Here is a 20,824-nt window from a genome sequence, read left to right on the forward strand (position 1 = left end):
TTGAAAAGAACATTGCTGGAAATATCCTTTCTGACCATATTTTTTTCTGGATATAAGCCCAGTAGTGGGGTTGTTGTATCATATGGTAGCTCTATTTTCAGTTTAAGGAACCTGCATATGATCTCCATAATGGCTGTAGCAATTTACATTCCTACCGGCACTACAGGAGGGTTCCTTTTTTGCCACACTATCGCCAGCATTTCTGTTTGTAGACTTTTTGATAATAGTCTTTCAGAATAACGTGAGGTGATATCTCATTATAGTTCTATTTAACTTTTTTAAACTTTATTTTGTATTGGAATATCACCAAATAACAATGTTGTAATAGTTTTAGGTGGTCAGCAAAGGGGCTCAGCCATAAGAGCTTTATAGTATCCAGTCTTAAATTAGGTCATGAATCCATTTTGCATTTATTTATGTGTATGGTGTTAAAGAATATTTTAATTTCATTTTTTATATGTAGCTGTCCAGTTTACCAAGCACCATTTATTGAAGAGACTATCTTTTCTCCATTGTATAGTTTTGCCTCCCTTGTCATAGATTAATTGACCAATGGTAATTTGATAGGAATTGCACTGAATCTGTAGATTGCCTTGGGTAATATAGTAATTTTGACAATATTGATTTTTCCAATCCAAGAACTTGGTATATCTTTTCATCTTTTTGTGTCATCTTTGATTTCTTTGCTGATACATCTTATAGTTTTCAGAGTACAGATCTTTTGCCTGCTTAGGTAGGACTATCCCTAGGTATTTTATTTATTTTGATGTGATGGTAAATGGGATTGTTTATTTGATGTAAAGAGACATCTTCTTTGGATCTTTTATTTTTAGTATATAGAAAAACAACAGATTTCTGTGTATTAATATTGTCTCCTGCAACTTTACTGAATTCTTTGATGAGCTCTAGTAGTTTTCTGGTAGCATCTTTAAATAATGACAAATGTATTTCTTCTTTTACAATTTGGATTCCTTTTACATCTTTTTCTTCTCTGATTGTCATGGCTAGGAATTCCAAAGCTATTTTGAATAAAAGTGATGTGAGTGGATGTCCTTGTCTTGTTCCTGATCTTAGAGAAAATGCTTTTAGTTTTTCACCACTGAGTATGATGTTAGGTATAAGGTTTACCATATAAGTCCTTTATTATGTTGAGGTAAGTTCCCTCTTTCCCCACTATCTGAAAGGTTTTTATCATAATGGGTGTAGAATTTTCTCAAAAGCATTTTCTGCATCTATTGTGGTGATCATAGTTTTTATTCTTCAACTTGATATAGTGTTTCACAATGATTGATTTGCAGATACTGAAAAATTCTTCATCCCTGGAATAATTCCCACTTGATCATGGTGTGCAATCTTTTTAATATGTTATTGGTTTCAGTTTGCTAATACTTTATTGAGTGTTTTTGCATCTGTGTTCATCAATATTTTCATCTTCTTTTCTGGTATTTTTGTCTGGTTTTGGTACCAGGGTGATGTTGTTCTGATACAATTCATCTGTGTAGCCATCTTGTCCTAGACTTCTGTATGTAGAAAGCTTTTTAATCACACTTGCAATTTCAGTGCTTGTGATTGGTCTATTCCTATTTATTTTTTCCTGGTTCAGTCATGGGAGATTGTATCTTTATAAAAATTTGTCTATTTCTTCTAGGTTGTCCATTTTTTTGGCTTGTGCTTACTTGCAGTAGTCTCTTCTATGCTGAAATCCTCTGCATTTCTGTGGTGTCAGTTGTAACATGTCCTTTTTCATCTCTAATTTTGTTGATCTGACTCCTCCTCCTTTTTCTTGATAAGTCTGAGTAAAGGTTTATCTATTTTGTTTATCTTTCAAAGAGCTAGTTTTTATTTTCATTGTTTGTCATTATTTTCTTTATTTCTATTTCATTTATTTCTGCCTTTTCCCCTTCTACTAACTTTAGGGTTTTTTTGTTCTTCTTCTTCTTTCTTTAGTAGCTTTAGGTATAAGGATAAGGTTGTTTGAGATTTTTCTTGTTTCTTGAAATAAGATTGTATCACTATAAACTTCCCTTTTATAGTGGGAAGTTTATTGCATCCTATAGGTTTTGTATCATTATACTTTAATTTTCATTTGTCTCTAGGTACTTATATTGCATCCTATAGGTTTTGTATCGTTATACTTTAATTTTCATTTGTCTCTAGGTACTTTTTAACTTTGATTTCTTCAGTGATCCATGCATTATTTAGTAGCATACTGTTTATCCTCCACGTTGTTTGTGTTTTTTATCATCAATTTCTAATCTCATGCACTGTGGCTGGAAAAGATTTTATTCTGATTGTGCCTCTCCTATTGTCTCATTGTGGCTTCTTTTTCATTGGATGTAGGGTATCTTTTATGGTAGGTTCCAGAATTTTGTTGTTGTTGTTGCTGATGGTTGTTCAGCAGTAAGTTGACATTTTGGTGTTTTTGTATGAAGCTGTGAGCTCATGTCCTTCTAATCTACTATCTAATCTATTAGCCTGGCATTTCACATGATGTACTCTGAATATAAGTTGAAAAAGCAAGGTGACAGTATATGCCTTGTCATATTCCTTTCTCAAATCTGAACCAGTTGTTCCACGTTCAGTTCTAACTGTTGCTTCTTGAACTGCATACAAGTTTCTCAGGAGACAGGTAAGGTGGTCTGGTAGTCCCATCTCTTGAAGAATTTTCCAGTCTGTTGTGTTCCACACAATCAAAGGCTTTAGCATAGTCAATGAAGCAGTAGTAAATGGTTTTCTGGAACTCCTTTGTTTTCTCCATGAACCAATGAATTTGGCAATTTGATCTCTGAATCCTCTGCCTCTCTGAAACCCAGCTTGTACATCTAGAAGTTCTCAGTTCATGTACTACTGAAACCTAGATTGAAAGATTTTGAGCATAACCTTGTTAGCATGTCAAATGAGTGCATCTGGAGAAGGAAATGGCAACCCACTCCAGTGTTCTTGCCTGGAGAATCCCAGGGATGGGAGAACCTGCTGGGCTGCCGTCTCTGGGGTTGCACAGAGTCGGACATGACTGAAGTTACTTAGCAGCTACTTAGCAGTACAGTAGTTTGAACACTCTTTGGCATTGCCCTTCTTTGGGATTGGAATGAAAACTGCCTTTTCCAGTTCTACAGCCACTGCTGGGTCTTCCAAATGTGCTGACATATTGAGTGCAGCACTTTAATATCATCATCCTTTAGTATTTTAAATACTTAAGCTGGAATTCCATCATCTCCACTAGCTTTGCTTGCTTCCTAAGGCCCACTTGACTTCACACTCCAGGATGTCTGGCTTAGGTGAGAGACCACACCATCATGGTTATCTAAGTCATTAAGACCTTTTTTGTATTGTTATTCTGTATATTCTTGCCAACTCTTCTTAATCTCTTAGGCTTAGGTCCTTATTGTTTCCATCCTTTATCATGCCATCCTTGCATTAAATGTTCCCTTAATATCTCCAGTTTTCTTAAAGAGATCGCTAGTCTTTCCCATTCTGTTGTTTCCCTATATTTATTTGCATTGTTCATTTAAGGCCTTCTTATCTCGCCTTGCTGTTCTCTAGAAATCTGCATTCAGTTCCCTTTCTCTTTCTCCCTTTCCCTTTCTCTCTTGTCTTTCAGTTCTCTTCTTTCCTCAGCTAATTGTAAAGCCTCCTCAGACAACCACTTTGTTTTCTTGCATTCTTTTTCTTTGGTATGGTTTTGGTCACTGTCTCCTGTACAGTGTTAAAATTCTCTGTCCACAGTTTTTCAAGCACTCTATCTACCAGAGCTAATCCCTTGAATTCATCACCTCCACTGTATAATCATAGGGGATTTGATTTAGGTCAAACCTGAATGGCCTCATGGTTTTCCCTACTTTCTCCAATTTAAGCCTGAGTTTTGCAATAAGGAGCTCAGACTTGTTGTTCAGTCATTAATCCATAGCCAACTCTTTGTGAATCCATGGACTGCAGCACACTAGGTTCCCTGTCCTTCACTATCTCCCAGAGTGTGCTCAAGTGCGTGTCCATTGAGTCAGTGACTCATTCAACCACTCATCCTTTTGTCAACCCCTTCTAAGCATGCTCTCAATCTTTCCCAGCATCAGGGTCTTTTCCAATGAGTTGGCTCTTTGCATCAGGTGGCCAAAGTATTAGAGCTTCAGCATCAGTTCTTCCAGTGGATATTCAGGGTTGATTTCCTCTAGAATTGACTGATTTTATCTCCTTGCTATCCAATTAACTCTCAAGAGTCCAGCACCACAGTTTAAGAGTATCAGTTCTTCACTGCTCAGCCTTCTTTGAAGTCCAACTCTCATATCCATACTGAACTACTAGAAAAACCATAGCTTTGACTAAATGGACCTTATTTGGCAAAGTGACGTCTCTGCTTTTTAATACATTGTCTAGGTTTGTCATGGACTTCCCTGATGGCTCAGATGGTAAAGAATCTGCCTGTTAATGCGGGAGACCTGGGTTCTATCCCTAGTTTGGGAAGATTCCCTGGAGGAGGGCATAACAACCCACTCCAGTATTTTTGCTTGGAGAATCCCCATGGACAGAGGAGACTGACAGGCTATAGTCCATGGAGTCGCAAAGAGTTGGACTCAGCGACTAAGCACACACAGAACACTAGGTTTGTCATAGCTTTTCTTCCAGGGAGCAAGTGTCTTTTAATTTCATGACTGCATTCACTGTCCACAGTGGTTCTGAACCTGATCCAGTCAGCTCCAGGTCTTGTTTTTACTGACTGTATAGAGCTTCTCCATCTTTGGCTACAAAGATCATAATCAATGTCTGTGCTGTGCTGTGCTAAGTCACTTCAGTTGTGTCTGACTCTTTATGACCCCATAGACTGTAGCCCACCAGGATCCTCTATCCATGGGATTTTCCAGGTACTTATTCCTATATTAGCAATGTTATGACTTTATAATATGTTACTATTTGATAAAACATGGCTCCTCCTTGGCATTTAAGACAATGTTTCTTTATATCATGTTCTTATTCATTCAAGATAAAAAGTTACAATCAAATTCATCCACTTGAATTTTTATTATGCATTAGTTGTAACCATAGATTGATTTGGAGAGAATGGACATATTAAGCCTCAAATTTCAAGATGTATCTTTTTAGTTATGACTTTTCCCTTCAAGTCTTTTATACTTAGAGTGAGGATTAGCTCTTCACATTCTTTATTTGTAGATCCTTAGCCAGGTCTTTCAAATGTTTTTTCTACTTTTATCAAATATATTTGTTGTTGTTGCTGCTGCTGTTGTTACTATTATATTTTAATAGATTGTTTCTTATGTATCAGTTCAGTTCAGTTCAGTCACTCAGTCGTGTCCAACTCTTTGCGACCCCATGAATCGCAGCACACCAGGCCTCCCTGTCCATCATTAACTCCCAGAGTTCACCCAGACTCACGTCCATTGAGTCAGTGATGCCATCCAGCCATCTCATCCTCTGTCGTCCCCTTCTCCTCCTGCCCCCAATCCCTCCCAGCATCACAGTCTTTTCCAATGAGTCAACTCTTCACATGAGGTGGCCAAAGTACTGGAGTTTCAGCTTCAGCATCATTCCTTCCAAAGAAATCCCAGGGCTGATCTCCTTCAGAATGGACTGGTTGGATCTCCTTGCAGTCCAAGGGACTCTCAAGAGTCTTCTCCAACACCACAGTTCTAAAGCATCAATTCTTCGGTGCTCAGTCTTCTTCACAGTCCAACTCTCACATCCATACATGACCACAGGGAAAACCATAGCCTTGACTAGACGGACCTTTGTTGGCAAAGTAATGTCTCTGCTTTTGAATATGCTATCTAGGTTGGTCATAACTTTTCTTCCAAGAAGTAAGCATCTTTAAATTTCAAGGCTGAAGTCACCATCTGCAGCGATTTTGGAGCCGAAAAAGATAAAATCTGACACTATTTCCACTGTTTCCCCATCTATTTCCCATGAAGTGATGGGGCCAGATGCCATGATCTTCATTTTCTGAATGTTAAGCTTTAAGCCAACTTTTTCACTCTCCTCTTTCACTTTCATCAAGAGGCTTTTTAGTTCCTCTTCCCTTTCTGCCATAAGGGTGGTGTCATCTGCATATCTGAGGTTATTGATATTTCTCCCGGAAATCTTGATTCCAGCTTGTGCTTCTTCCATCCCAGCTTTTCTCATGATGTACTCTGCATATAAGTTAAATAAGCAGGGTGACAATATACAGCCTTGACGTACTCCTTTTCCTATTTGGAACTAGTCTGTTGTTCCATGTCTAGTTCTAACTGTTGCTTCCTGACCTGCATACAGGTTCTCAAGAGGCAGGTCAGGTGGTTTGGAATTCCCATCTCTTTCAGAATTTTCCACAGTTTATTGTGATCCACACAGTCAAAGGCTTTGGCATAGTCAATAAAGCAGAAATAGATGTTTTTCTGGAACTCTTTGCTTTTTCCATGATCCAGCATTTTTCCATTATTCCTATAGAAAAATCAGAATGAACTTTTTGGCCAACCCAATATATAGGTAAAAGACTGTTTAAAGAGAAAACATTAACTGTGTTTTGTGGAGTTTATAACATCTGTAGGAATAAAAAGTATCAAAGCAATAGAAGATGAAAAAATACCATTGCAGAGCTCTTATACTATAGGCAATATGTTATGGTATTATCTGCAGGTAGGGTCGCTAAGAGTCGGACACGACTGAGAGAGTTCACTTTTACTTTTCACTTTCATGCATTGGAGAAGGAAATGGCAACCCACTCCAGTGTTCTTGCCTGGAGAATCCCAGGGACGGCGGAGCCTGGTGGGCTGCCGTCTATGGGGTTGCATAGAGTCGGACATGACTAAAGCGACTTAGCAGCAGCAGCAGACTGTGATAAGTTAGAGATGCATATCATAAAGTCAGGGCAGTAGTTTTCCAACTTTTGATCTTAGAAAAACTCAAGAGTCTTAAAATTACTGGATACCCTACTCTAGAGAGATTATTTATATTAATTCTATCAGTGTTTATCATACTGAATATTAATTTTTAAATGTTTAAAAACAATGATAAACTCATTGTATGTTAATATACATGTCATATTTTAATGACAAATACTATGTGTAACAAAAGAGTAGTGAAAAGTATCACTAGTTCACATCTTGAAAATTATTTTAACATTGGTCTAAGAAAAGATGGCTAGATTCTCATACCTGCTGCATCTTTAATCTGTTTAACCAGACATGATATTTAGTTTCTGGAAAACCCCATGGTACATTTGTAAAATAAAGAGATGAAAATGCAAATCATACTTAGCATCATTGTGAAAAGTTTGACCTTAAGAGGCTCAAGGACTTACAAGAATCTCTGCCCAAGAGAAAAAACTAAAGAAACAAATCAAAGAGGTATAGCAACAGGAAACTAGTGAATAAGTTGTAATCCTAAAAGTCACTTAACGCAAAAATAATGGGAAAAAAAGAATGACTAGAGTACAGACAAGAATAATAAGAAACAGAAACATAGCAGATTTAAATCATAATGGTAATAACATCACATATAAATGGATAAAACATCAGCAGGATCAAGTTGTTAGGCTTTATAAAAATTCAAAACCCAACTATAGTTAAAAGAAACTCACTTTAATTATAAAATATATAAACTACAGGTTAAAAAAAAGATGGAAAAAGAATACCATGCAAACACATTCATTATAAGAAAAGTGGCTATTTTAATGTCAGATTAAATAGATTTCAGAATAAGGAATATTCCTTATCCTTATCAGTTGAAGTACAGTTGATCCTTATTATTTGTGGATTCCATATTTGTGAATTCACCTCCTGGCTAACATTTTTAATTCCCCAATCAACCCCATATTTTCATGGTTATTCTTGGACATGGGCAGAGTAGGGAGGGACAAATTTTAGCCTTCCAACATGCACATTTCCAGCTGAGGTTGAACTAAGCAGTGCTCTGCCTTCTTTTTTCAGTTCTCACACCAAGATGACCAAAAGGAAGAGACAGCAGAGGGCAGTGTGATGTAGTGCAGTAATACACATCTCTGGAAACAGATGGACAGGGCTCACATCCTAGCTCTGGCATATGTTAGTGGTGCAGCCTCAGGCAAGTCACTTCACACTTTTGAAGCTCATTATGTTTTTCTGTAAAATAAAGAAGAATCTAGCAGGACAGGACACCTTGTTTCCAGGATTTAAGATGAAAATCTATGCCATACATGTACATATGTGTATATAATTTCCCTGGGAGCAATATACCACTATTCACTAATTCAGTATTCAGTGACATTGTAGAACAAAACTACCTTGAATAAAAAGAATCTACTGTACATTTAAAAGGTACAATTCTTTAAAGAAATGCAAATCCTAAATGATAGGTACCTAAAATTAGAGCTTCAAAAGACAAGAACCAAAAACAGATGTAGGAGATTCAAATAAATCCATAATAAGAGCAAGAAATTTCAAAGTCCTTTTTTAGTAATTCATAAAACAAGCAGGCACAAAATAAATATGAATCTAGTTAACATTTTAGTACATTCCGCTCAACAAGAGAGAATACAATTCTTTTCAAATGCACATGAAACACTCTCCAAGACAGACCTCTGCTGGTCCATAAATAATTTTCAATACATTTAAAAGGATTATAATCATACCAAATGTGTTTTTTGATCACAAATGAGTTAAATTAATAATGAGTAACAAACATATATGGACATTAATTGACATACTTCTAAAAACCACAGAGGTAAAATAAAGAAATCTCATATATGATTAGAAATTATTTTCAACTGAATGAAAATAAAAATATACCATATAAAAATTTATAGGATGAATTTAAAATAGTGCTCACAGAATATATATAGTTTCAGTTCTTATGTTAGAAAAGACATATAAAATCAGTTTTCTTGTATTTTATAAGCTAGAAAAAGAAAATTAAACCCATAGTAAATAAAAGGAACAAAATAAGAGTACAAATCAGTGGAAGAGAAAAGATATAAACACTACAGAAAAACAACATATTCATAAAAAGTATTAATCTCAAGCTAGACTCATCAAGAAAAAAAAAAAAAGAGAAAGAAGACAAAATCTATGTCTACAAAGAAGAATAGAATAGGGGAAATCACTACCAATCCTGCACACATTAAAATAAGATAATGAAAAACTTATGTCAATAAAATGAAAAGTGTAAATGAACAGGCCAACTTTTGAAATGTGCAAATAACCAAAGTTAACTCAAGGAGATATAGTGTAACTATATAGCTAAAGAAACCAAATTCATAAATAAGAACTTTCCCACTCCCTCCTCTCCATACACACACATATACAAAAATCCTTTAGAGACAGATGATTCACTGATGAATTCTATTATACACTTAGAAATGAAAAAATGCTATTTATATGCAAAAAAAAAAAATTCTCATTGGAAAAGACCCTGATGCTGGGAAAGATTGAGGGCAGGAGGAGAAGGGGACCACAGAGGATGAGATGGTTGGATGGCATCATCAACTCAATGAACATGAGTTTGAGCAATTCTGGGAAGCAGTGAAGGACAGGGAAGCCTACCATGCTGCAGTCTGTGGGGTCACAAAGAGTTGGACATGACAGAGTGACTAAATAACAACAAATTTTATGCAAACCTTTTCAGAATATGGAGGAGAAACAAACCATTGCCAATTTATTCCATGAGGCCAGTGCTACTCTGTTGTTGTAGTTTAGTCTTAGTTGTGATATCTAAAATCAAAAAAGGATATTACAAAAAAAGAAATTACAGGCAATATACTTAGCAGCAGTAGCATACTACATGAATATAGATACAAAAATCTTTAGCAATGTTAGCAAATTGTATGCATGTCTGCTCAGTCACTCAGTCCTATCTGACTCTTTTCAACCCTATGGACTGTACCCCACCAGGCTCCTCTGTCCAGGGGGTTTCCCTGGCAAGAATACTGGGATGGGCTGCCATTTCCTCCTCCAGGGGATCTTCCTGACCCAGGGATTGAACCTGCATCTCCTGTACTGCAGGTGGATTCTTTACCACTGAGCCACTGGGGAAGCCAAAAATTTACAAAAAGGTTAATACATCATGAACAAGTGGGATTTATTGAAGCAGTATAAATTTGGTTTAATACATGAAAATCAAACAATATGATTCTCCATATTAACTAAATAAAGAGAAAAAACACATGACTGTTTCGATATACAGCATATATAATTTTTTTTTAAAAATGCAACACCCATTTATAAAAACCCTCAACATCTAGCTCATTTAGCTCAGATGGTAAAGAATCTCCCTGCAATCCAGGAGACCAATGTTCGATCCCTGGGTTGGGAAGATCCCCTGGAGAAAGAAATTCCTGCCAGTATTCTTGCCTGGAAACTCCATGGACAGAGGAACCTGGTGGGCTACTATCCATGGGGTCGCAAAGAGTAGGACACAACTGAGCAACTAACACATGTTCAACATCCAGGAATAGAAAACCATACCCTCAACTCAATAAAAGGCATCTGTAAAATATCTACAGCTAATAAAAGTTGTTAAAGGGAAAAGACAACTTTTGTCCCTAAGTCTGGGAACAGGACTTTTCTGTCCCTTCTCAGCACTTCTATTCAACATAGTTTTGGAGGTCCTACCAAGTGCAACTGAAGAAAAGTCATACAGGTTGGAAATTAAGAAGCTAAAATCCTTTTATTCATAGACAACATGATCAAGTATATAAAAATAAGCAGTCTTCAAAAAAGATACTGAAACTAATAGTAAAAGTCAAAGAATAAAATGAGTTTTAACTTATTTCTAGAAATTGACAAGGTGACCTTAAATTTATATAGATGTGTGAAAGATGCAGTAGAGCCAACATAATTTTGAAGAAGAAAACAAAGTTGGAGGACATAATCTGACTTCAGGAGTTAGTCTAAAGCTACTATAATTAAGAAAAAAGGCATGCACTAAAATAAATATTAAAGGACATTTAATATTTAGATAATGAACATAGAATCATGGCAGCTCATGAAGGAATGAGAATTATAGAAATAAATATGTGGCTAAATTTAAATGGCCATTAACTATGTAAAATAATATGAATGTTGTCTTGTGATATTTTGACATATGTTTAATAAAATATATGAAAAAAACAGCAAAAGTCTAATTAGAAATAGAAGAAGTGGTAAAAATACTAATTTTTTAGAATAAGTCAGATGATGTGTTGTAAAATTTAGGGCAAACAATACAAATAGTAAACAAAGGTATACCTAGCAAGCCAATAGGGAAAAGTGTAAAATATTTGCAAAAAACTATAAAATGAGAAAAATTACCATGGCAAAAAGGAACACAGAACACATTGGAGAACTATAAATCAAATCATAGGATAGTAGATTTAAAAGTAAATACATCAGAACTTTACTAAATGTAACTGAACTAAAAACTCTAAATTACAAAGTTTGTCAGATTGGATAAAAACAACTGCATATAGAATCAGTTCAGTTCAGTTCAGTTGCTCAGTCATATCCGACTCTTTGTGACCCCATGAATCACAGCACACCAGGCCTCCCTGTCCATCACCAACTCCCAGAGTTTACTCAAACCCATGTCCATCGAGTCGGTGATGCCATCCAGCCATCTCATCCTCTGTCGTCCCCTTGTCCTCCTGCCCCCAATCCCTCCCAGCATCAGGGTGTTTTCCAATGAGTCAACTCTTCGCATGAGGTGGCCAAAGTATTGGAGTTTCAACTTTAGGATCAGTCCTTCCAATGAATACCCAGGACTGATCTCCTTTAGGATGGACTGGTTGGATCTCCTTGCAGTCCAAGGGATTCTCAAGAGTCTTCTCCAACACCACAGTTCAAAAGCATCAATTCTTTGGTGCTCAGCTTTCTTCACAGTCCAAATCTCACATCCATATATGACCACTTGAAAAACCATAGCCTTGACTAGACAGACCTATGTTGGCAAAGTAATATCTCTGCATTTCAATATACTATCTAGGTTGGTCATAACTTTCCTTCCTCTTTTAATTTCATGGCTGCAATCACCATCTACAGTGATTTTGGAGCCCCAAAAAATAAAGTCTGGCACTGTTCACTGTTTGCCCAGCTATTTCCCATGAAGTGATGGAGCCAGATGCCATGATCTTAGTTTTTTGAATGTTGAGCTTTAAACCAGCTTTTTCACTCTCCTCTTTCGCTTTCATCAAGAGGCTTTTTGGTTCCTCTTCACTTTCTGCCATAAGGGTAGTGTCATCTGCATATCTGAGGTTATTGATATTTCTCCCAGCAATCTTGATTCCAGCTAGTGCAAGAATGAACATCGACATTCTAGGAATCAGCGAACTAAATTGGACTGGAATGGGTGAATTTAATTCAGATGACCATTATATCTACTACTGTGGGCACGAATCCCTTAGAAGAAATGGAGTAGCCATCATGGTCAACAGAGTCCAAAATGCAGTGCTTGGATACAATCTCAAAAACGACAGAATGATCTCTGTTCATTTCCAAGGCAAACCATTCAATATCACGGTAATCCAAGCCTATGCCCCAACCAATAATGCTGAAGAAGCTGAAGTTGAATGGTTCTATGAAGACCTACAAGACTTTTTAGAACTAACACCCAAAAAAAGATGTCCTTTTCATTATAGGGGACTGGAATGCAAAAGTAGGAAGTTAAGAAACACCTGGAGTAACAGGCAAATTTGGCTTTGGCTTACGGAATGAGAAAGGGCAAAGGCTAATGAAGTTTTGCCAAGAGAACGCACTGGTCATAACAAACACTCTCTTCCAACACACAAGAGAAGACTCTACACATGGACATCGCTAGAAGGTCAACACCGAAATCAGATTGATTATATTCTTTGCAGCCAAAGATGGAGAAGCTCTGTACAGTCAGCAAAAACAAGACCAGGAGCTGACTGTGGCTCAGACCATGAACTCCTTATTGCCAAATGCAGACTTAAATTGAAGAAAGACTAGACCATTCAGGTATGACCTAAATCAAATCCCTTATGATTATACAGTGGAAGTGAGAGATAGATTTAAGGGACTAGATCTGATAGAGTGCCTGATGAACTATGGAATGAGGTTCGTGACATTGTACAGGAGACAGGGATCAAGACCATCCCCATGGAAAAGAAATGCAAAAAAGCACAATGGCTGTCTGGGGAGGCCTTACAAATGGCTGTGAAAAGAAGAGAAGTGAAAAGCAAGGGAGAATAGGAAAGATATAAGCATCTGAATGCAGAGTTCCAAAGAATAGCAAGAAGAGATAAGAAAGCCTTCTTCAGCGATCAATGCAAAGAAATAGAGGAAAACAACAGAATGGGAAAGACTAGAGGTCTCTTCAAGAAAATGAGAGATACCAAGGGAACATTTCATGCAAAGATGGGCTCAATAAAGGACAGAAATGGTATGGACCTAACAGAAGCAGAAGAGATTAAGAAGGCAAGAATACACAGACGAACTGTACAAAAAAGATCTTCATGACCCAGATAATCACGATGGTGTGATCACTGAGCTAAAGCCAGACATCCTGGAATGTGAAGTCAAGTGGGCCTTAGAAAGCATCACTACGAACAAAGCTAGTGGAGGTGATGGAATTCCCGTTGAGCTATTTCAAATCCTGAAAGATGATGCTGTGAAAGTGCTGCACTCAATATGTCAGCAAATTTGGAAAACTCAGCAGTGGCCACAGGACTGGAAAAGGTCAGTTTTCATTCCAATCTCAAAGAAAGGCAATGCCAGAGAATGCTCAAACTACCAAAGCATTGCAGCCATCTCACACGCTGGTAAAGTAATGCTCAAAATTCTCCAAGCCAGGCCTCAGCAGTTGCAAGGAGATCCAACCAGTCCATTCTGAAGGAGATTAGCCCTGGGATTTCTTTGGAAGGAATGATGCTAAAGCTGAAACTCCAGTAGTTTGGCCACCTCATGCGAAGAGTTGACTCATTGGAAAATACTCTGATGCTGGGAGAGATTGGGGGCACTAGGAGAAGGGGACGACAGAGGATGAGATGGCTGGATGGCATCACTGACTCGATGGATGTGAGTCTGAGTGAACTCCGGGAGTTGGTGATGGACAGGTAGGCCTGGCGTGCTGCTATTCATGGGGTCACAAAGAGTCGGACATGACTGAGCAACTGATCTGATCTGATCTGAAGCTGGTTTTAGAAAAGGCAGAGGAACCAGAGATCAAATTGCCAGCATCCACTGGTTCATGGAAAAAGCAAGAGAGTTCCAGAAAAACATCTATTTCTGCTTTATTTACTATGCCAAAGTCTTTGATTGTGTGGATCACAATAAACTGTGGAAAATTCTGAAAGAGATGGGAATACCAGACCACCTGACCTGCCTCTTGAGAAACCTGTATGCAGGTCAGGAAGCAACAGTTAGAACTGGACATGGAACAACAGACTGGTTCCAAATAGGAAAAGGAGTATGTCAAGGCTATATATTGTCACCCTGCTTATTTATTTTATATGCAGGGAACATCATGAGAAACACTGGGCTGGAAGAAGCATATCAAATAGACTTACATTAAAATAAAGATACAAATATATTGAAAATAAAGGAAGGGAAAGTGTATAATATAAATAGTACATAAAAGATAACTATTATAAGCATAGAAATATCAGAAAGGATAGACTCTGTACCAAGAAGTATTACTGAAGATAAAGGGAATATCAAACCCACCAGGAACACATTATAATTCTAAATTTCTTTGCAGTGAATAATATTCAAATTATATAAAGCAAAACTTGACAGAAGTAAAAGATATAGGAAATTCCTCCATCATAGTGATAGATATTTTTCAGTAAACAAAAACAATAATGCTCTTAGAAAAAACACAGAGTATTCTTAATGTTTTGTTGGAGGAAAAGATTTCATAAATCTTAAATAGAATGTAAAATTAAATTTCTTTAAAATCATGAACTTGACTTCATTAAAAGGTAACTTTAAATGAGTGAAACCCAAAATGAGAGAAAATATTTGCATTGCATATATCCCTCAAAGAATTCATATCCACAATATAAAAAGAACTGCTATAAGACATTAAAAATAAATAACCCAATTTTTAATGCACAAACACTACACAAAAGAAAATCTCAATATCAAAAGGGCCAAAACTTGCTTTAAAATATACTAAAGCTAACTGGTTATCAGGGCAATTCACACCCACCGGAATGGTGAATTTCAAGTCTCACAAAACCCTCATTTGTCAGGAATGTAGAACTGGACCTCCCATACACTGCTGTTGGGACCGTACACTTTTATCACCAGTCAGAAAAACCCTTTGTCACTCTCTACTAGAGCTGAACACATGAACACCCCATGATGTCACAATGCCAACTGCAGGTATATACCCAATGCAATGTAACTCATTTGCACTAAATGGCATGTACAAGTGTATGCACCCAACACAGGAGCACCACAGTATGTAAGACAAATGCTAACAAGTATGAAAGGAGAAATTAACAATAACACAATAAGAGTGGGAGACTTTAATACCCCACTCACACCTATGGATAGATCAACTAAACAGAAAATTAACAAGGAAACACAAACTTTAAATGATACAATAGACCAGTTAGACCTAATTGATATCTATAGGACATTTCATCCCAAAACAATGAATTTCACCTTTTTCTCAAGCGCACATGGAACCTTCTCCAGGATAGATCACATCCTGGGCCATAAAGCTAGCCTTGGTAAATTCAAAAAAATAGAAATCATTCCAAGCATCTTTTCTGACCACAATGCAGTAAGATTAGATCTCAATTACAAGAGAAAAACTATTAAAAATTCCAACATACGGAGGCTGAACAACACGCTGCTGAATAACCAACAAATCACAGAAGAAATCAAAAAAGAAATCAAAATGTGCATAGAAACAAATGAAAATGAAAACACAACAACCCAAAACCTGTGGGACACGGTAAAAGCAGTCCTAAGGGGAAAGTTCATAGCAATACAGGCACACCTCAAGAAACAAGAAAAAAGTCAAATAAATAACCTAACTCTACACCTAAAGCAACTAGAAAAGGAAGAAATGAAGAACCCCAAGGTTAGTAGAAGGAAAAAAATCTTAAAAATTAGAGCAGAAATAAATGCAAAAGAAACAAAAGAGATCATAGCAAAAATCAACAAAACCAAAAGCTGGTTTTTTGAAAGGATAAATAAAATTGACAAATCATTAGCCAGACTCATCAAGAAACAAAGGGAGAAAAATCAAATCAATAAAATTAGAAATGAAAATGGAGAGATCACAACAGACAACACAGAAATACAAAGGATCATAAGAGAGTACTATCAACAATTATATGCCAATAAAATGGACAACGTGGAAGAAATAGACAAATTCTTAGAAAAGTACAACTTTCCAAAACTCGACCAGGAAGAAATAGAAAATCTTAACAGACCCATCACAAGCACGGAAATTGAAACTGTAATCAAAAATCTTCCAGCAAACAAAAGCCCAGGTCCAGACGGCTTCACAGCTGAATTCTACCAAAAATTTAGAGAAGAGCTAACGCCTATCCTGCTCAATTCTTCCAGAAAATTGCAGAGGATGGTAAACTTCCAAACTCATTCTATGAGGCCACCATCACCCTAATACCAAAACCTGACAAAGATCCCACAAAAAAAGAAAACTACAGGCCAATATCACTGATGAACATAGATGCAAAAATCCTGAACAAAATTCTAGCAATCAGAATCCAACAACACATTAAAAAGATCATACACCATGACCAAGTGGGCTTTATCCCAGGGATGCAAGGATTCTTCAATATCCACAAATCAATCAATGTAATATACCACATTAACAAATTGAAAAATAAAAACCATATGATTATCTCAATAGATGCAGAGAAAGCCTTTGACAAAATTCAACATCCATTTATGATAAAAACTCTCCAGAAAGCAGGAATAGAAGGAACATACCTCAACATAATCAAAGCTATATATGACAAACCCACAGCAAACATTATCCTCAATGGTGAAAAATTGAAAGCATTTCCTCTAAAGTCAGGAACAAGACAAGGGTGCCCACTTTCACCATTACTATTCAACATAGTTTTGGAAGTTTTGGCCACAGCAATCAGAACAGAAAAAGAAATAAAAGGAATCCAAATTGGAAAAGAAGAAGTAAAGCTCTCACTGTTTGCAGATGACATGATCCTCTACATAGAAAACCCCAAAGACTCCACCAGAAAATTACTAGAACTAATCAATGACTATAGTAAAGTTGCAGGATATAAAATCAACACACAGAAATCCCTTGCATTCCTATACACTAATAATGAGAAAACAGAAAGAGAAATTAAGGAAACAATTCCATTCACCATTGCAATGGAAAGAATAAAATACTTAGGAATATATCTACCTAAAGAATCTAAAGATCTATATATAGAAAACTATAAAACACTGGTGAAAGAAATCAAAGAGGACACTAACAGATGGAGAAATATACCATGTTCATGGATTGGAAGAATCAATGTAGTGAAAATGAGTATACTACCCAAAGCAATCTATAGATTCAACGCAATCCCTATCAAGCTACCAACGGTATTCTTCACAGAGCTAGAAGAAATAATTTCACAATTTGTATGGAAATACAAAAAACCTCGAATAGCCAAAGCGATCTTGAGAAAGAAGAATGGAACTGGAAGAATCAACCTACCTGACTTCAGGCTCTACTACAAAGCCACAGTTATCAAGACAGTATGGTACTGGCACAAAGACAGAAATATAGATCAATGGAACAAAATAGAAAGCCCAGAGATTAATCCATGCACATATGGACACCTTATCTTTGACAAAGGAGGCAAGAATATACAATGGACTAAAGACAATCTCTTTAACAAGTGGTGCTGGGAACTCTGGTCAACCACTTGTAAAAGAATGAAACTAGAATACTTTCTAACACCATACACAAAAATAAACTCAAAATGGATTAAAGATCTCAAAGTAAGACCAGAAACTATAAAACTCCTAGAGGAGAACATAGGCAAAACACTCTCTGACATACATCACAGCAGGATCCTCTATGACCCACCTCCCAGAATATTGGAAATAAAAGCAAAAATAAACAAATGGGACCTAATTAACCTTAAAAGCTTCTGCACATCAAAGGAAACTATTAGCAAGGTGAAAAGACAGCCTTCAGAATGGGAGAAGATAATAGCAAATGAAGCAACTGACAAACAACTAATCTCGAGAAGATACAAGCAACTCCTACAGCTCAACTCCAGAAAAATAAATGACCCAATCAAAAAATGGGCCAAAGAACTAAATAGACATTTCTCCAAAGAAGACATACAGATGGCTAACAAACACATGAAAAGATGCTCAACATCACTCATTATCAGAGAAATGCAAATCAAAACCACTATGAGGTACCATTTCACACCAGTCAGAATGGCTGCGATCCAAAAGTCTACAAGCAATAAATGCTGGAGAGGGTGTGGAGAAAAGGGAACCCTCTTACACTGTTGGTGGGAATGCAAACTAGTACGGCCACTATGGAGAACAGTGTGGAGATTCCTTAAAAAACTGGAAATAGAACTGCCTTATGATCCAGCAATCCCACTGCTGGGCATACACACTGAGGAAACCAGAAGGGAAAGAGACACGTGTACCCCAATGTTCATCGCAGCACTGTTTATAATAGCCAGGACATGGAAGCAACCTAGATGTCCATCAGCAGATGAATGGATAAGAAAGCTGTGGTACATATACACAATGGAATATTACTCAGCCATGAAAAAGAATACATTTGAATCAGTTCTAATGAGGTGGATGAAACTGGAGCCTATTATACAGAGTGAAGTAAGCCAGAAAGAAAAACACCAATACAGTATACTAATGCATATATATGGAATTTAGAAAGATGGTAACAATAACCCTGTGTACAAGACAGCAAAAGAGACACTGAAGTATAGAACAGTCTTATGGACTCTGTGAGAGAGGGAGAGGTGGGAAGATTTGGGAGAATGGCATTGAAACATGTAAAATATCATGTATGAAACGAGTTGCCACTCCAGGTTTGATGCACGATACTGGATGCTTGGGGCTGGTGCACTGGGACGACCCAGAGGGATGGTGTGGGGAGGGAGGAGGGAGGAGGGTTCAGGATGAGGAACACAGGTATACCTGTGGCGGATTCATTTTGATATTTGGCAAAACTAATACAATTATGTGAAATTTTAAAAATTAAATTAAATTAAAAAAAAAAACAAGTGTTTACAACAGAAGTATTGGTAGAAGCTTCAAATTGTAAACAACAATAGCATAGATAAGTACATTGTGGTAATTCAAACAATGAAATGCACAGATTGCTGCATGCAACAACACAGATGAACCTCTCAAATACAATGGTAAATGATAGAAACAAGACCAGAAAAAAAGAAAGAAAATGTACATGCTAGCAGAGTTAGATTTACTATGAAGAGAATATGGATAATCTTTAACTTGCTCAGATTCAATCTAAGGCCCTGTAACAAATATTGTACTTATAATTAAGTATTTATTTCAAGAGAGCCCACGAATCATTCAAGCTTCACATCTTCCATAAATCAGCTCTTTCCTCAAGCTATACAATTCCAAAATAGTAAATTAACTAGATGTCAGTTGGTGGCTACTTCTAAAATGAAATGGCTGGTGACTGGAAGTGGACCTAGGAATGGTTTCAGAGATGCTGTTAACTTTCTATTTATTAATCAACAGTGATTAATTTGTGATGTTAAATGTTTAGCAACTTGTTTTCTGAAACAAAGTTCCTCAAAGTTACATATAGTCATGCTGCCTGATGTTAAGTTACCAGAATTTGAAGATCTAGTGGCAAAATTCCTGCATGTTTAACATTTGGATCCTACAAGCGGGTACAAGTCATCTCTAGCACACCATTTTGGGGTGCGGTGTCATGGCCATATTTCCTTTAGATATTTCACTGAAATATAAATGTAGGCTGTATCATGCCATTTGTATATTTTGTACTTCAATAAAAATAGTACTTTAACAATTCTATAGGATATCCTCTCCCAAAAATGAAACTAAAGTAATAAACACTGAATATCTTCCAAATAAATTCAAGTTATTATGGGAATGGCCACTGGGAAAAATTTCTTTTTACAAATTAGTTCAAAAAATAGGGTATATATTACCAATACATCTGAGCTTTCAAAGCACTATCCACAAATCTCTGTTAGCACTCTTTTTATAAACCCTTGTAATTGTATATTTATTTTTATGCAATTTCTTAGTAGGCTGTGAGTAGTTTAGGGGAAGAAACTGTGTTTTATTTATAATCTCAGCCACCAAAGGGCTTCCCTGGTGGCTCAGACTGTAAAGTGTCTGCCTGCAATGCAGGAGACCCGGGTTCAATCCCTGGGTCAGGAAGTTCCCCTGGAGAAGGAAATGGCAACCCACTCCAGTACTCTTGCCTGGAAAATTCCACTGATGGAAGAGCCTGGTGGGCTACAGTCCATGGGGTTGCAAAGAGTCAGACACCACTGAGCGACTTCATTTTCACTTTTCACTTTCAGCCACCAAAAAATGGCTGACATGTAGTATGTTAAGTAAATATACTAAATAATCATGAAACATAATAATATATAAAGGAATTATGACCAGAGCAGATACATGATATTGGAGCTCACAACAGGGAGAAACCACTTCAAGCTGCTATGATCAGGGGATCATGAAAACTATCACACGTATTTCAATGTGTTTTTGCCTACACAATGCTTATTGCAATAAAATGCTTCACCTAGCTTCCACAAGAGGTCATAGTCTTTTTTGGTCTAATGAGACTAAGGGATTTTACTTAACAAAACAGGCACACAACAGCTTATAAAAAAGAGCTCATTTTTTCCTTTGATATTGCTGAGTGCAGATAT

General features: G+C 36.8%; 1 long non-coding RNA gene across 3 annotated transcripts in view; it reads right to left on the reverse strand.

The window, feature by feature from the left end:
- Window positions 1-7,546: 7,546 nt before the first annotated feature.
- LOC112578050 overlaps window positions 7,547-20,824 on the reverse strand; it is a 503,599-nt gene continuing 490,321 nt past the window's right edge. For 2 of the 3 annotated variants that reach the window (XR_006543315.1, XR_006543316.1), the window contains 2 exons: window positions 9,578-9,671; window positions 7,547-8,084 (listed from right to left, as the gene is read on the reverse strand). This is a non-coding gene — a long non-coding RNA (uncharacterized LOC112578050). The remainder of the gene's footprint in view (window positions 8,085-9,577; window positions 9,672-20,824) is intronic. The other variant, XR_006543318.1, reaches the window with a different exon arrangement.

The sequence above is a fragment of the Bubalus bubalis genome, chromosome 12, assembly GCF_019923935.1.
Source record: "Bubalus bubalis isolate 160015118507 breed Murrah chromosome 12, NDDB_SH_1, whole genome shotgun sequence".
Classification (NCBI taxonomy): domain Eukaryota; kingdom Metazoa; phylum Chordata; class Mammalia; order Artiodactyla; family Bovidae; genus Bubalus; species Bubalus bubalis.